This window comes from Camelus bactrianus, chromosome 27 (assembly GCF_048773025.1).
Source record: "Camelus bactrianus isolate YW-2024 breed Bactrian camel chromosome 27, ASM4877302v1, whole genome shotgun sequence".
Lineage (NCBI taxonomy): Eukaryota > Metazoa > Chordata > Mammalia > Artiodactyla > Camelidae > Camelus > Camelus bactrianus.
In genome coordinates, this window is record NC_133565.1 from 25,679,796 (window position 1) to 25,695,751 (window position 15,956).

At 40.7% G+C, this 15,956-nt stretch overlaps 1 long non-coding RNA gene and 1 other non-coding gene across 2 annotated transcripts; both read right to left on the reverse strand.

Moving 5' to 3' along the window:
• Positions 1–4,269: 4,269 nt before the first annotated feature.
• Positions 4,270–8,941, reverse strand: LOC123616886 (uncharacterized). The gene is made up of 2 exons (XR_006724906.2): positions 8,651–8,941; positions 4,270–4,801 (listed from the first exon to the last, which is right to left on the reverse strand). It is a non-coding gene; the product is annotated as an uncharacterized LOC123616886 (long non-coding RNA).
• Positions 5,971–6,074, reverse strand: LOC123616938 (U6 spliceosomal RNA). Its single transcript, XR_006725033.1, has one exon. It is a non-coding gene; the product is annotated as a U6 spliceosomal RNA (small nuclear RNA).
• Positions 8,942–15,956: the final 7,015 nt, after the last annotated feature.

Consider the following 15,956-nt stretch of genomic DNA (forward strand, 5'->3'; position numbering starts at 1 on the left):
CAAAAGGACAGGTGAAATGAATAAACAAAGTCCTGGATCTTAAAATTCAGCTTAGTGCCCTTACCTGCAAGTCACTGGAAAGTATCAGTGTGGTAGAATGATTCTCCCAATGAGGAAAAAAAAAATGAATGCTGAATAAAGTATTAAACAAAATATATTTTAAAATGCATCACTGAACTGATACAAAAAGGAGTAATCCATGGATCTCAAAACTGGGGTAAGGGAGCCCCAAAGCCAGTTGGTACTCTGAGGGTTTCTGATGGACACTGGAGCCAATTTGATGGCTGCCCCAGGAGAGAGATCAGAAGACAAATCTTGGGGTCCACCCAGTAATGTGAAGAAAAAGTGTATATAGACATATAAAGGCTGTAGAGTACATAATTTACAAATAATAATAAAACATACAATTCTCCTTATTGTAAATTCAATATAGAAAATTGATTCACACAAAACACTTGTTGATTTTCGCCAAACTTGTATCCATAGCCAAACCCTATGCTTGCAATTCACCGTAGTTCTAACATGAATGTTGGCTGACACTTTTATTTACATTAAGGAGGGAGATAAAATGAAACAACAAAGACATATGTTGGCACTTCATTCATTAGTCAATAATATGAGCTACTTCTTTGCTAAATCAGACAATTTTAAATAGTGGAAGAATATTTCCTCAGTTTTTTTTGCATGTTATTCTCAATGTAATGGCTACAGACACAACACACTTTTAAATTTACTCTGAATTATTAACATTTTCCATCACCGTTTTAAAGGCTAGACAATTAATAAAACATTAAACCAAACCTTAGTTTGTAGCATTTATTGATGTAAGGAAGTTGTAAGGAAGATTTAAAAATGGGACTCTGCAAAGGACAGGGGGTGAGCCATGCTAGGCGCCCTTCTTCAGCATTGAGGTCTGCAGCCTCATTCGCTGTCCTGTCCCCTTTGGTTCTCCATAGATGGGGATAGTGTCTTCTCTACACTCTGACCCTACAGTTCCTTATCCATGGTGCAGGGGCCTTTCTAGAATCCTCTCACTGCTTTGTTTTGTCTCTCTCTTCCACTTTCACTTGTCTTTTACGGTTCCCAACAGCAGGCCATCATCCTGAAAGTGTTTGTTCAAGGCCAGTGCTGTCTGGTGACCTGTGTCTTCCCATGGTTTGCGGAGGTTTCCCAGTCTCTCGTGGGGTTACAAAAGAGTTACACAGCTCAGAGACTCTCCATCTGTCCTGCAGTCATTACATGGAATGTAACTCTGGTGTGTGGATATGGACAATAGGGAAGACAAAACATCTAATAACTACGTGAACATTCAGCTCATCTGTATAAACACCTGGCGTGCATTATCTCATTTAATCTTCACAGCAACTCCATGAGCTGAGCAGTAGTATCATTCCTAATTTACAGATATGGAAACTAAGGCTCAAAGAGGTGGGGGTGGGGGGTGGGGTGGGTATAGCTTGGTGGTAGAGTATGTGCACAGTAGCATGCGTGAGGTCCTGGGTTCAATCCTCAGTACCTCCATTAAAAAAGAAATGTTGTTATGTTATGTTAATAAATAACAACTTAAAATAGGAAAAAGAAAAAGAGTGAGCTAAGGCTCAAAGAGGTTAAGTGAGAGGGGGAGGGTATAGCTCAAGTGGTAGAGCTCATGCTTAGCATACACAAGGTCCTGGGTTCAATCTCCAGTACCTCCTCCAAAAAATAAATAAATAAGTAAACCTAACTACTTCCCCTTGCAAAAAACAAAACGACAACAACTAAAAAGAGGTTAAGTGAGGCCGCACACGGGGCCAGAGGAGAGCCAGGAAGTCTTACCAAGATGTCAGGCTTCTCTGGCTCCTTATGTGTGCTGGTCCAGGAAACTGAACACCCAGAGAGCCACTGAAAGCCCTTGAGGATCATGAGAAAAGTCCTCTCATGTGTTTACAGAAAGCCCAGAGAAAAGTCCTCATCCTCCAGACATTCTCAGAGTAAAAAGGAATTCCTCCCAGGAATTAGGGTACAATTCTACAAACTCACTTCCCACTCTGCTTATTACCCTTATGAATAAGTAGACAGTGGAGATTATGTGAATGAGATGATGTGACTTTGGACAAGCCACTTAACCTCTCTGTGCCTCATTTAAATGGAGATTACAATGGTACTTACATGGAGTTATGAAAATGAAATGTTAATGTATGTGTAGTTCTTAGGATAGTGCTTGGCATATAGTAAGCACTATGTCACTGTTGGCTATTGTTAAGTTATCATTATCTGCAGTCCAAGTCACCCAGTGACTCATCCCGAGTTTCAGTATGTCTGGCTGCTGGATTGTCTCCACATGTTCCTGGGAGTTAAGTTCCTGCATCAAGTCCCAGAGGAGGTCAGGAGGATGGGCAGACCCAAGTGGTTAAGGAAGAGATTGGGCTGGGTGAGCTGAAAATTCAGTGAATTCACCAGGTTACAGAAGTCTTCCTCTTTCACTCATTTTTTTCCTGTTCTTTTTTAATTTTCGTGCAGCCCCCAGTGCGGTGGGAGGGAAGGGATAAGACTGAGCTGCCTGGAATAGGCAGAGGGGCCCCGCGAGGTAGGGTAACCCAGGGGGCGGTGGAGTTGAGGAGACTCTGACAGGTGACCGCTCAGAGCCGGCAGAGCTCCTCTTTCACTCATTGTGTGCTATGAAGTTACCCCTGGATGGATGGCTGGGGCCCAGGATGTGCATTGGTTTCATTCCCACAATGGTATCAACAGAGTTGAGTCAGAGAGCATTGCTTAAATCATCTGACTGATTTGGAATCCTATGTACTCTTTCTCAATATTCTGAATTTATGAGTGTGGTTCTCTTCCTTTTTCTTCTATTTCCCCCCCAAATCCGCTGCACTTTGTCTCTGGGAATCATGGGGATCAAAGGATCATGGTGTCCTGGGACCAAGGTTGTCCTATTCATTAAGCTCTGGGAGCATCTGGACAGATGTATTCATCACAGGAGATTCTTAAATTTCAAAGAGACCCAAGGGAAAATCTGCTAGGCTGGCTTGAGGAAGTTCAGCTTTCATTTGTCTGATCTAAGTAGTGAGAATAACACTTCCTAGCCAAGAAACATGACATTAATTGCCAAGGTAGATAAGACAGTGCTCTTTTTGCAGACTTCACCAATGGGACAATGACTCCCTCACTAAGCACCTCTCTTGCTGGAGCCTCCCCAGCACCCTGGGGCTTCACATCTCATTGGGGGTTGACTCCTTAAATGGCCTGGGGTTTGGGGAAATGGAGAGCTTGGGTGAAAAGGGCTCTGAATGCATCCAGGCAATGCTATCTCTTTCACTCCTCAGTCACAGACCTAGAGAGATGAAGTGGCAAATCACTCAGGGTTCTAGGTTGCAAACAACACAACCCATTCTGAGGAGCTTAAGCAGAAAAGGGTTTAGGTGCCTCTGAGAATCTCTGTGAGGGCATGAGGCCAGGCTTAGGAGTTGTGACAAAGCAGAAATGCTGTAAGGAGAGACCACTGCTGCCCCAACTGAGTGCGGGCCAGGTATGGCCCCTTTCAAGGCTGATGCTGGGCTCTGGAAGCTGGAGATTTCGGCAGCCACCCTCGCCATACTAGGTGGGGCTCCCTTCCCAAATCATAGGCTCTGAGGTTGCATCTGATTGGTGGACACCAGGTCACATGTCTGGGCCCTACCTGCAAAGGAAGTTGGGAAAGTATGTTTCTGGATTTCTATTTTATGGATGCACAGAGTAAAAAGGTGGAGGAAAACTTTAACATAAGAAGAGTGTTTTGGGCAGCCAAGAATGAATGTTCACGTATAATCAGCAGCCTAAAATCACACAGCTAAGAACGTCCCCAGAACCAACCACACTGCCTTGAGAAAGGCCTTTGAGCCCTGACCTGCTACGTGGGTGTGAACCCACCTTACGTGCCCTCAGGTTCTCACTCTGCCCCAGCAGTCTACAGCATAAAGCTGGATCCTCCTCTTTCCCAGGGTCAGTTATCCCCTATGTATCCCAGAAGCAATGGTTTAATTGTTGCTTTTATGTTGACTGGCCTTTTTTAGGCAAACTCAAATGCCTTCAAGGGCCAGGCAGGTAAATAAGTGGGTGAAGTGAGCAGAGGGATGGCCATGCTGAGGACAGGAAAGGAACTGTAGGAGCAGCCACTGCTCAGTGTCAGATGTTCCTATTGGGAAATATGGACCTAGTGGCCAGATACTCTGAAGTTTCCAGAGAAGTCCAGAACCTGGATTTCATTACATGAAATCTCCAGACATTTGATCAAATATTCTTGATCATTTAAAAAAATTTTATTAAAGAACTTCAAATATACAGAAAAATAGAGTGATGTTCATCACTCAGACTGAATACTTTTGACATTTTGCCATATTTGTTTCATCTATTTTTTTCTGCTTAGGTATTTTAAAGTAACAAAATCAAAAAAGCTAATAAAATACTTTCACCCTTCAATAGGTATCTCTTCAAAACATATTTTCCTGAATAGCCAACAATATTTAAGAAAATGAACAAATACCTTGTCTTTACTCAAATTTCTTTCACTCTCCCCCAAATGACTTCTTTAGATGGATTGTTCAGACCAGAATCCAATAGAGGACCAAGAATTCCATTTGGTTGTTATGTGTCTTAAGTGTCTTTAATCTAGAAGAAACATTGGTCTATTTGTTTGTTATTTTTGTGTTTCTACTGACATTGATTTGAAGTAGCCAGACCAGTGTCTTGATGACTGTCCTGTCTGTTTAGACATATGCTGATTGTTTCCTTGTGACGTCACTTCAGTTGTTCCTTTATTCTCTGCATTTCCTGAAACCTGGAAGTTATAAAGGCTTTGATTAAATTTGGCAAGAATCTACCCAGGTGATGCTGAAGCTGCCTAATTCATCACCCAAGAAAGCATGGGTTGACACCCTACTAGTAATTATGCTAGATGAAGGACGAGGTTAAAATAATCCCTCCCTTTATAACTTTATATTTTCTTCCTTAGACCAGTCATTTCCCCAAGAAAGGTTTTACCTAATGGTTTTAGCATCCATTGATGCTCCTTGCTGAATCATTTTGTTTCATTAGGGATTGCAAGAGGGTGTTTTTCTAATGCTATAATTTCTTCGACACTTATTAGCTGGCATTCTTCTGTAAAGAAGAACTTTCCCTAATGAATTGGGGCTACTAGGTTATCCTGAAATGGGAAATATTGGCTCCTACTGGAAGGCATTGTCAAGGAACCACATCACAGGCTTCCAAGAGGTTATCCCTGGGTGATTATTTCAATTCATTCAATTTGCTTATCTAAATTTTGCATAATAAGCAATATTACTTTTTAATAAGAAATAATATTTAAGAAAAGAAATCAGGATAAACACACAAGGTCACTCAAAGAGTAGTCATACTAGGTAAGGAAACAAGAACTGGGCTGACCCAGGACCACGCCAGTAAGGTTAGAGATGCTTTGACAGGAGGACACCAGGCCCATAGTTGCCTGTGGGGACATTAGGCACTTACTCATCAGCTCTGACTCCCACAGTATTCTCTGTCATCCTCGTCACTCAGAGTTACCACACTAATCACAGGGAGGGAATGAGAAGGATGTGTTGATGGAGGCAGGAGGCCACTGGCCCCTAGCTGAAAGAGACAAATCATCTCCATCTTTGCCTTTGAGAGCCTTTTAATTATCTGGCCCTGCCCATGAAGAAGGGCTTTTCCCAGTCAGCCCTACCCAAATCCAGCCCCTGCTAGTTCTGACAGGTACAGTGCTGTCAGGTCAACTGAGCAGTCACCCAACCAGGTAGTGAAAGCCAGTGGGCCAGGGGGCAGGGTGGTGTTGCAGTGACCTGTGGTTTTCAGCATGTAAGTCTTGCACATCTTTTGTTAAATTTATTCTTAACTATTTTCTGGGTTTGTTGTTGTTGTTGTTGTTGCTGTTGCTGTTGTCATTGTAAATAGGAATTTTTTAAAAATTTCACTTTTCAATTATCTATGCTAAAAAATATGGAATGCTTCATGAATTTGCATGTCATCCTTGTACAGGGACCACGTTAATCATTTGTATCATTTCAGTTTTAGTATATAGGTTGCCAAAGTGATGTTATATGTGTTTTTAATAAAAACATAACATGAACCCCTCCTGTGAATTTTACCTTTTACCTGAAGTGCAGGTAAGTACCTTCTCTCCTGCGGACTCCCACACCGTCCTAGACCCCTACTCGGGCGTTACGGGATCTCTGCCCAGAGACTACACCTTCTGCCTTGTTATTATCTGGCTCTTTCAGCCAAGGTGGAGCCTGTATTCTCCACTGCAAACTTAACACACTCATACTGGCTGTGATTCTGTAAATTGGTTCAGCAGTCCTAAAGCAGTGTGCAAAATGCCTGGAACCGACTTATTGCCTCAGTCCTCGCATTCATTCCCAAATATTACTGGAGAGGAGAAAGAGAATCCTGTCTCATGGACCTATGGACAGCCAGAGAGGCTTTAACAATCCATTTCTAACCCAGGGGGCGGGGGGTTCTGAGCCTTGAGGGGAAGATGCTGCCTCCCCCGGAAACCAGCAGACATTTCTGGAAACCTCTCCTGAGCCTCAGATAAGACTGGCCTGATGTGCTTTCTAAGCTAACCACAGTGTCACCTTTTTTAAAAATTGCACTGAAATACACAAAACATAAAATCTGCCATTTTAAAGTATACAGTTCAGTGGCGTTAAATGCATCGACACTGTTGTACAACTCTCACCACCATCCATCTCCAGAACTATTTTATCATCTCATATCACAGTTTCATCTTACAAGATATTTTTATCTGATGTTAGGCTTTACTTATTTAAATATTTATTTATTTAAGAATGAATTATGGTCAATTAATCTACAACAAAGGAAGTAAGAATATACAATGGAGAAAAGACAGTCTATTCAATAAGAGGTGCTGGGAAAACTGGACAGCTACATGTAGAAGAATAAAATTAGAACATTCTGTAACACTATATACAAAAATAAACTCAAAATGAATTAAAGACCTAAATGTAAGACCAGATACTATAAAACTCCTAGAGGAAAACATAGGCAGAATACTCTTTGACATAAATTGCAGCAATATTTTTTTGGTTCCGTCTCCTAGAGTAAGGGAAATAAAAGCAAAAATAAACAAATGGGACCTAATTAAACTTAAAAGCTTTTGCACAGCAAAGGAAACCATAAACAAAATGAAACGACAACCTACAAAATAGGAGAAAATATTTGCAAATAACAAAACAGACAAGAAATTAATCTCCAAAATATAAAACAGTTCATACAGCTTAATATAAAAAAAAAACCAAACAACGCAATCAAAAAATGGGCAGAAGACTTAAATAGATGTTTCCCCAATGAAGACATCCAGATGGGCAACAGGCACATAAAAAGATGCTCAATATCACTAATTTTTAGAGAAATGCAAATCAAAACTAGAATGAGGTATCACCTCACACTAGTTAGAATGGCCATCATTAAAAAGTCTACAAATAATAAATGCTGGAGAGGGTGTGGAGAAAAAGAACTCTCCTGCACTGTTGGTGGGAATGTAAATTGGTGCAGCCACTATGGAGGACAGTATGGAGGTTCCTTAAAAAGCTAAAAACAGACTTACCACATGATTCAGCAATCCCACTCCTGGGCGTATATCCAGAGAAAACTATAATTTGAAAAGACACATGCACCCCAATGTTCACAGCAGCACTATTTACAATAGCCAAGATATGGAAACAACCTAAATGTCCATTGATAGATTAATGGATAAAGATGTGGTCTGTATACATATGTACACACACACACACACACACACACACACACTGGAATATTACTCAGCCATAAAAAAGAATGAAATAATGCCAATTGCTGCAACATGGATGGGCTTGGAGACTGTCATATTAAGTGAAGTAAGTCAGACAGAGAAAGACAAATATCAAATGATATCACTTATATGTGGAATCTTAAAAAAAATACCAATTTTATTTACAATCCAGAAATAGACTCACAGACATAGAAAACAAACTATGGTTACTAACAGGAAAGTGAGGGGAAAGGATAAACTGGGAGTTTGGGATTAACAGACACACGCTATATACATGTATGTATATATACACACACGTATGTATGTATATATACACACACGTATGTATGTATACATATAACATTACTGCTTTGCTGTACACCTGAAACTAAAACTGTAAATCAACTAGACTTCAATAAAAAATAAAATTAAAACAAACAAACAAGCAAACAAAAAAGAATGAATTAAAAGCAGGTTTCCCCAGCCTTCCACTCCCAAACCATTTGGCAGCCCCGTGATAAAGGATGTGATAGAGATCTTTCCTCGTGGCTCCTATTAGCTGGTCCAGACCTCACTGACTTAGCCCAGCTGGGGGTTGTGAAACTACAGGTCTACTCACCTAAGTGGGGGTAGGTGAGTTTCCAGGGGAACAGGGCCTCCGGATTAGCTCCAGCCCTCCCCTATGCTCTGGCCAGGGCTCCATTAGAGAGGCTGCAGTCCTGCTGACCCCTCTAAGTTGTCTAGGGTCTGCATTACTTCCCGCCCTCCACCCGGGACCCATGGTTTCCCGAGCCTCCACAAGCCCCTCTGAGTGTAGTGAGGGGACTCTGAGCCCCTTCCTCAAAAGTGAGGCGCTCTCACCTTGAGCAGAGCCTGAGGCTGGTGGTCATCAGGGTGATGACTGGGCCCATCTGTACACACACTCTGGTTCTTGGCGGCATAACTGGCTTCAAAGAAGGAGTTTGATCTTATAAGGAATTTCAGCCCTGCTTGACAGCCCTGGGGCTCCCCATCTGCTCTTGTCTCATCTCCTGATGAGCTTCCATGAGGATCCTGGGCTGCCTCCCCTGGGGACCTTCCTTTCATCCTTGGGTTCCCACAACAGTGAATGAATCCAGTGTTCCAGACCGTTTCCACAAGACCCAAGGTGAGGAATTTCTGGGCTCTGTGCAGTCCCGATAAGGCAGGCCTGGGACACACCTCACTGGCTTCAGCCACAGCTTGGCTCTCCGTGCCAGAATAGGGAGGGCCAGTTCCACGGGGCTCTGGGATTATACTGGCCCTCAGACATGGTTTGCCAAAGGACTACTGCTGAGTGGGAGTGGGGATGGGGGTTTGAGCAAGAGACTAGGGTCCAGGCGTCAGGCTAGCAGGGGTCAGAGAGATGATGGGACAGAGGTGAGGCAAGCACCACCTAGCCTTATCCCTACACATCTGTATCCCACTCCACCCTCCATCACATCCCTGAACCACAGCACTGCCACTCCAGTAAATAGAGGGATCATTCAATCAGCTGTGATGTCCAGCAACTTAACTTAAGTTTTCTGAGCTGTAAAAATAGGGATTCTATAAACTATTTATCCAGAAGGGTTTTGGAAGACTGAATATGAATGTTCCTAGTGTAATACTAGATACTCAGAAAGTGTGTAATACACATTATTTTCCTTTCTGCTTTCTTCTCTGGTTGAGCTTTATGCACATTGCTTTGTCTTTATCAAGGAAGCTAGACAAGCTGGCAGTTCCCAGAAGGGGTGGGAAAGCCACTGTTTTCTCTTTGTGCCCAGAAACACTGCCCCAGATGGATGGCTTCCCCCAGAGACCACCAGGTACCACTGGAGTATTGAGACCCTGGAGATTGAGCTGAGTAGAGTGGACAGTTGGGTAAACGGGTACGGTAGAGGAGAAACAACGTTCCCGGAAGACCCATCCCTTACCAAGACCCACCAAGGACACTTATTCTTTATGTCACTGCCACTAAAAATTTCCAACCTGAGACCTCAGTCCAGTTCAATTAGAACCTTCGGGGGTGGGGCTAGCTTTGGGTAGTGTTTAAAAGTCCCCAGGTGTTTCTAATGTGTAACTTGGGTTAAGAACTACTGGTCCAGTCCAACCTCCTCATTGTAGAGATAAAAACACACATTTACAAGCAGTAAAATATTTAAAGTGACAGACAGAATTTAGTGCAAAGTAGGTTCCCCAAAGAGGGAAGCTATTATTATTTCATTATTTCTGTTATTGCTCTAGACAGAGCTGGTTTTCAAGGGCAGGTGACTTGTACCGTCACATAGGTCCTCATGCTTAGAAGGGCCCTATGCTTGGTTTACTGCTCTGCTGTTGCTCTTTTGAAACTATGATTTTTTTTTTAACAAGGGGCCCCACATTTTTTCACTTTGCACTGGCCCTGCAAGTTGTGTAGCTGGCCATGGCCCTAGGTCACACAGCTCTTAAAAGCAGAGTGGATTATCACCCCATTAGAGAAAGATGAGGGACACACACAGGGCTCAGAGGCTTGCTGGCTGTGGGGCTGGCCTGGGTTCACTGTCCAAGGAGGTTCCTTCTCCTGTTCATTCCATCACAGGGAGGAGGCTGTCTTTGCATCTCTTAGGGGAAGCAGTGTAAGAGCCTCAGAGCTCCTTCTTACCAGCTGTGAGAGGCCCTCTGAGCCTCAGTTTCTTCTTCTGTAAAAGGGGGGAACAATGACTGTGAATTATGGTGAGGAGTGCCCAGAATTATGACTGTCCCTCTAGATGCTACAAATATGTGACTTCTTGTCCCTTTATTGGGAAGAGGGGGACCCATGCGCTCCAAGTGCCGCCTTGTCAGGTCTTTTTTCTTTTTCTCCTGGGAGGCCCAACTACATTAAGTTCTCAGATTTCTGCTTTTCCCATAAACTAAGACGCAGTTCTGGGGAAAGATTTCATTCTGGAGCAGGGCATATAGGCTTCAGAGCCATTAGTAAAGAGTTGCTGCTACTGCCCTCTGGTGGTAATGTATCTGTATCTGCACAGATTCCTAACATCCTTTTGGGAATTACAAAAATGCTTGGTAATACACTACAATTCAATTAAAAAAAACCTTGCTACTCTACTAGGCACTAGGGATGCAAAGACAAATAAAACAAAGTCTTGTTCTCTAATAACTCACAGTTTAACATGTACCCCAATGTTCATAGCAGCACTATTTACAATAGACACGGCATGAAGCAACCTAAGTGTCCATTGACGGATGAATGGATAAAGAAGCTGTGGCATAAATACACAATGGAATATTATTCAACCATAAAAATGATATAATGTCATATGCAGCAACATGGATGGACCTAGAGATTATCATATTAAGTGAGGCAAGTCAGAGAAACATATATCATATGATATCACTTATATGTGGAATCTAAAAAAATGATACAAATTTACAAAACAGAAAGAGACTCACAGACATAGAAAACAAACTTATGGTTACCAAAGGACAAATTTGGGGAGGAACAAATTTGGAATTTGGGACTAACAGATACACACTACTATACATAAAATAGATAAATGATAAGGACCTAATGTATAGCACAGGGAACTAAATTCAACATCTTGTAATAACCTATAATGGAGAAGAATCTGAAAAAGAATATATATATATATATAACTGGATCACTTTCCTGTATACCTGAAACATTATAAATCAACTATACTTCAAGAAAATAAAAATTTTAAATGATAAAAAAAAAGAACTCACAGTTTAGAAAGTGAAGCAAACTCTTAAGGAGATAGCTTGAACATAGGACGATATGATAAGTTTTAATAAAAACAATGATTCCTGAGTTCTGGTCCCAGACAAAAGGGAGTAGACCTGTTTATTCTTATCCTTCCCACTAAGGAGAGCTAAAATTCCCCTGCAACTTCTATATAAACAAACATAAGACTCTGAGAGTTTGGGAGAAGAGGCAGACTGCTTAGGGATCACTTGAGACCCAAGAAATGTCACGGCAGTGAGTTCCCTGGGTTTTCTTTTTGCTTTTTATATCTGACTAGACACTGAAGAAGTTAGCAATCTAATATACCAATGGATGCAGGCAAAAAAAAAAAAAAAAAGCCCCCAGAAAAGTTTGCTCTGTCTAATCCAAAGACTGGAAAGGGGCAGACTAGCAAAACATAAAATGTTTAGACAATAATTAATAACTCCAGTCCAGCCAAACTAAAAAATACATATATATGTGTGATAAAAATATAATACATATAATTTATACTTCTAATCATGTTTAAATGTACAGTTGAGTAGTGTTAACTATATTCACATTGCTATATAACAAATTCCCAACTCATTTTACAAGGCCAGTGTTCCATGACACCAAAACCAGACAAAGATAATGTAAGAAAAGAAAACTATAGACCAGTATGCTTTGTGAATATAGATGCAAAAAATCTTTACAAAATATTAGTAAGGAGAATTCATCTATACATAAAGAGACTTACATACTATGACCACGGGGATTTATTCCTGGTATGCAAAGCTGGTTCAATATTTAAAAATCAGTCAATGTAATTTACCATGTAAACAAACAAAAATCTCACGATCATATCAATGGATGCAGAAGAAGCATTTGACAAAAATTCAAGACCTACTTCTGATAAAAAAAAACTCTCAGGAAAGTAGAAATAAAGGGGAAATCTCTCAGCTTGGTAGAGAACATCTATAAATCAGCTAACAACATATTTAATGATACAAGGTTGAATGCTTTCCCCCTAAGAAGCAAATATGTCTGCTTTCATCACTCTTATTAAGCCATCTCAATTAGGCTAGAAAAGGAGATAAAAGGCATATAGATTGGAAAGGAAGATGTAAAACTGCACCTATTTGCCCGATGCGTTACCTACAAAATCCCAAGGAATCTACAAGAAAATTAAAAACCCCCAAAGCTCTCATAGAACTAATACATGAATGTAGCAAGGTTGCAGGATACAAGATCAACATGCAAAAATTGATTGCATTTCTATAAGCTAGCAATGAACACACAGAAACTAAAGTTTAAAAAAATGTGCAGTTGTTCAAAAAAAAAGACTTCAGGTATAAACTTAATAAAACATGTACAGGATTTGTATGTTTAATAACAAACCCTACAAAACAAATCTTTTTTTTTAAAGAAAAAATCAAAGAAGATCTCAGTAAATGAAAAGACATTACCACATTCACATATGTATTGGAAGACTTAGAGTAAAGATGTCAAATTTCCCCAAATTGATCTATAAGTTTAAAGCAATTCCAGTAAGGTTATTTCTAAACATAGACAGGCTTAATCTAAAATTTATGTGGAAAGGCAAAGGAACTAGGAAAGATAAAACACTAGGAGAGCTGCCACGTTATCTTAACAGAGAGAGGTTGCCTCCTCCCACTTTAGGCCAATACTCAGTGCCCTGTATTAAATTCTTCCTGCTTTAAATCCTAGAATGGTTTTTGAGTCCTGCACTGAATCCACCGCCCTTTTTTCCCCAAGCCTCCCAAGTCATCCTCATCATCTGGATTTTAACCCCTTACAGCTCCCCTAAGCTGACCCCATCTCTCATCCTTCCTTGACCTTCCTACAGTGTCTTCTAGAATGGCAGTCTCCCAGAAATAAACTCCCTTATGTCCTCGCCCTTCACCTTCTTTCTCTATCAGAAAACTGGCTAATGCCTGTATACATCATGTCCCCTACATTCTCCTCAAGTAACGGCTGTTTACCCTCTCACAACCCTCATTCCACCTGGCCTGCAGGTTCAGGTAGCTGTTCTCCTTTTTCCTCCTCCATAAAACCCCAGCCTCTTGGTCATTAGACTATACCCTGCCTCCTCGTCACAGTCATCTGCAGATCTCTTCCTTACTTACTAAACATTTTGACCACTGGCTCACTGTCTCTCCACCACTGCCCCTGTCATCATTCTTGGTAACTTCAGTATCTGTATAAATGATCCAACCAACACCAGGCTCCTTTGCAGCTAGAGGTAGAACCATGTGACTCACTGAGATTTACATCAAGATCTGAAGATGGAGGTGGTTTCTGTGAAAACTTTTCTTTCCTGCTGGGGCACCTGCTCTCTTCTTCCTACCTTGAATGCCAATGGGGTGTATGCAGTCTTCTTGTGATTATGAGCATGTGGAAAAGGCAGGAGGATGGCACACTTGTCGGTCCTGACATCATTCAACCAAGGAACCCACACCAGCAGCCACTTACCTCCAATCTTCTTGTTAGGTAAGGGAAGAAAAAAAAAAGGCTGTATATGACACTGTGGTCAAATTTTCTGCCCTTGCAGCTGAAATAATTTCTAATAAGTACAACCTCTTCCTGGCACACATAAATCAAATCTCTCACCTTTCTCTTTTACCTATTGTTCTTGCCCAGCAACACCAAATCCTGGGGTGTCTAAGGCTGCTAGTTATTCCCCAATACCCATTCTCATCTTTTCCTTTTAGTAACAGAATGCCAAAGTTGTCACAGAGCCCATGATCATCCAGAAAACAGGTGGAGCCCACTCACCTACACAGAGCTGGAGATACTGAATCACCTTCTTCCTCCATTCCTATTTTTGTTTCATCAGATTTTCACTCACTTCTTGATCACTCCCAACCACACACACACAATGTAGTGTCTCTTACCTTAAACACACACACACATACACACACACACATACACACACAAAACCTTTCCTAAACTCCTCACCTCCCTTGGCTTACCACCTCATTTCTCTGCTCTCCCTTATGAGAAACTTGTTGGCCAGTGAGAGGCAGTGAGGTGAGTGTCATGGTCAGTGGGGTGTGTTTGTCAAAACTTGCAGAATGGATGAGAATGGCTTGAAAGTAACAACCAGAGGCAGTAGTGGAGCACTCTTTTGAGAAATGTCACATTGCCAGCACCCCTGATGGCAGAGAGGATGATATTTTATGAAAAAAGATGGACATTGATGAGTGAATTGAAAAGTGATTGAGTGGGATTCTGAAGAAGTTTTAGGAATACTTCAACAAATTAATTTTGCTTATCTTTTTTTTCTTTCATCTATGCAAGAGAGATAAATGATTTTTTAAAAATTATTCCTTCATAAACCTAAAGGAGATTTTTCATATATAAACCAAAAAATTTGAAGTGATTGGGTTACTGTAATTGCCTGCATTTTTCTTTCAATGACATAAAATAACTAGTATCTTACAATCTATATTATCTTATAGTTGATAAACTATAAAAGCCCAGATAAATGTTTACCTTCACTATGAAACCTCTGCAGAACACTGTCTAGTACATAATGAGCACTCAATAAACTAGCCTTCACTATGATGGTATCTTCTAGGGGAAGTATGGGACTGGGAGAGGGGGAAGTTTTCCTAGTATTTAACTGAACAGTCCAGTGCCTTAATCTTTTGTCTGATAAAAATTTTTTAAAAGATAAGAAGAGACATATAAATCTCTATTTTTAATCATGATTTTGTACTTGGCCTCAATTTTGGATCATCTTAATCAGCAGTGATGTGGAACATTTCCTCTTGTTTATTTCCTGGTATAGAAATGAGCATTTAGTAAGTTGCAGTTTCAATTGATTTATGACCTCTTTAAAATAGGAATCACTTGATTTTTGTCACTAAAAGAAAGGTGCTCAGCTGCTAGTTTTTACTTCAATTAAGCAGTGTGGCAAGGAAGTTTTTTTACTTTTATTTTAAGTAAAATGTCTTCTATTTTAAATGTCTTATTTTAAATAGAAAGACTCTGAATGTCTTTGGGCCACAAACTCACCCCCTCCATTTCCCATTTATCATTAATGCCCACCATGTCTCATTTCCTTTACATGCCTAAAAGCACCCAAATTTTCCACCAAAGATGAAATGTTTTTCTTGCCCTTCCCAGTCTGGCGTGAGTGTTGCGTATCTCGAAACCTTAACTCAGTGTGATGGTTTCTTTTTGGATGCTTTCTTCTTTTGGCAATACTAAACATTCGGTTTACCATTGAACTGTCTCTAAAGCATTCTGTGTATTGTTGCTTTTAATTCCCCTGCTTTTAACAAATATTGGGACAAATATTAAGCTTATTTCTTCTTAACATTGATTCCTCACTGCCACTAACAGTGGGCAGATAGGCAATAACTTTACATTAACTAAATAAAAGGGTAGAAGACAGGGAGAGAAAGAGAAACAGATATTAAATAAACAAATAAG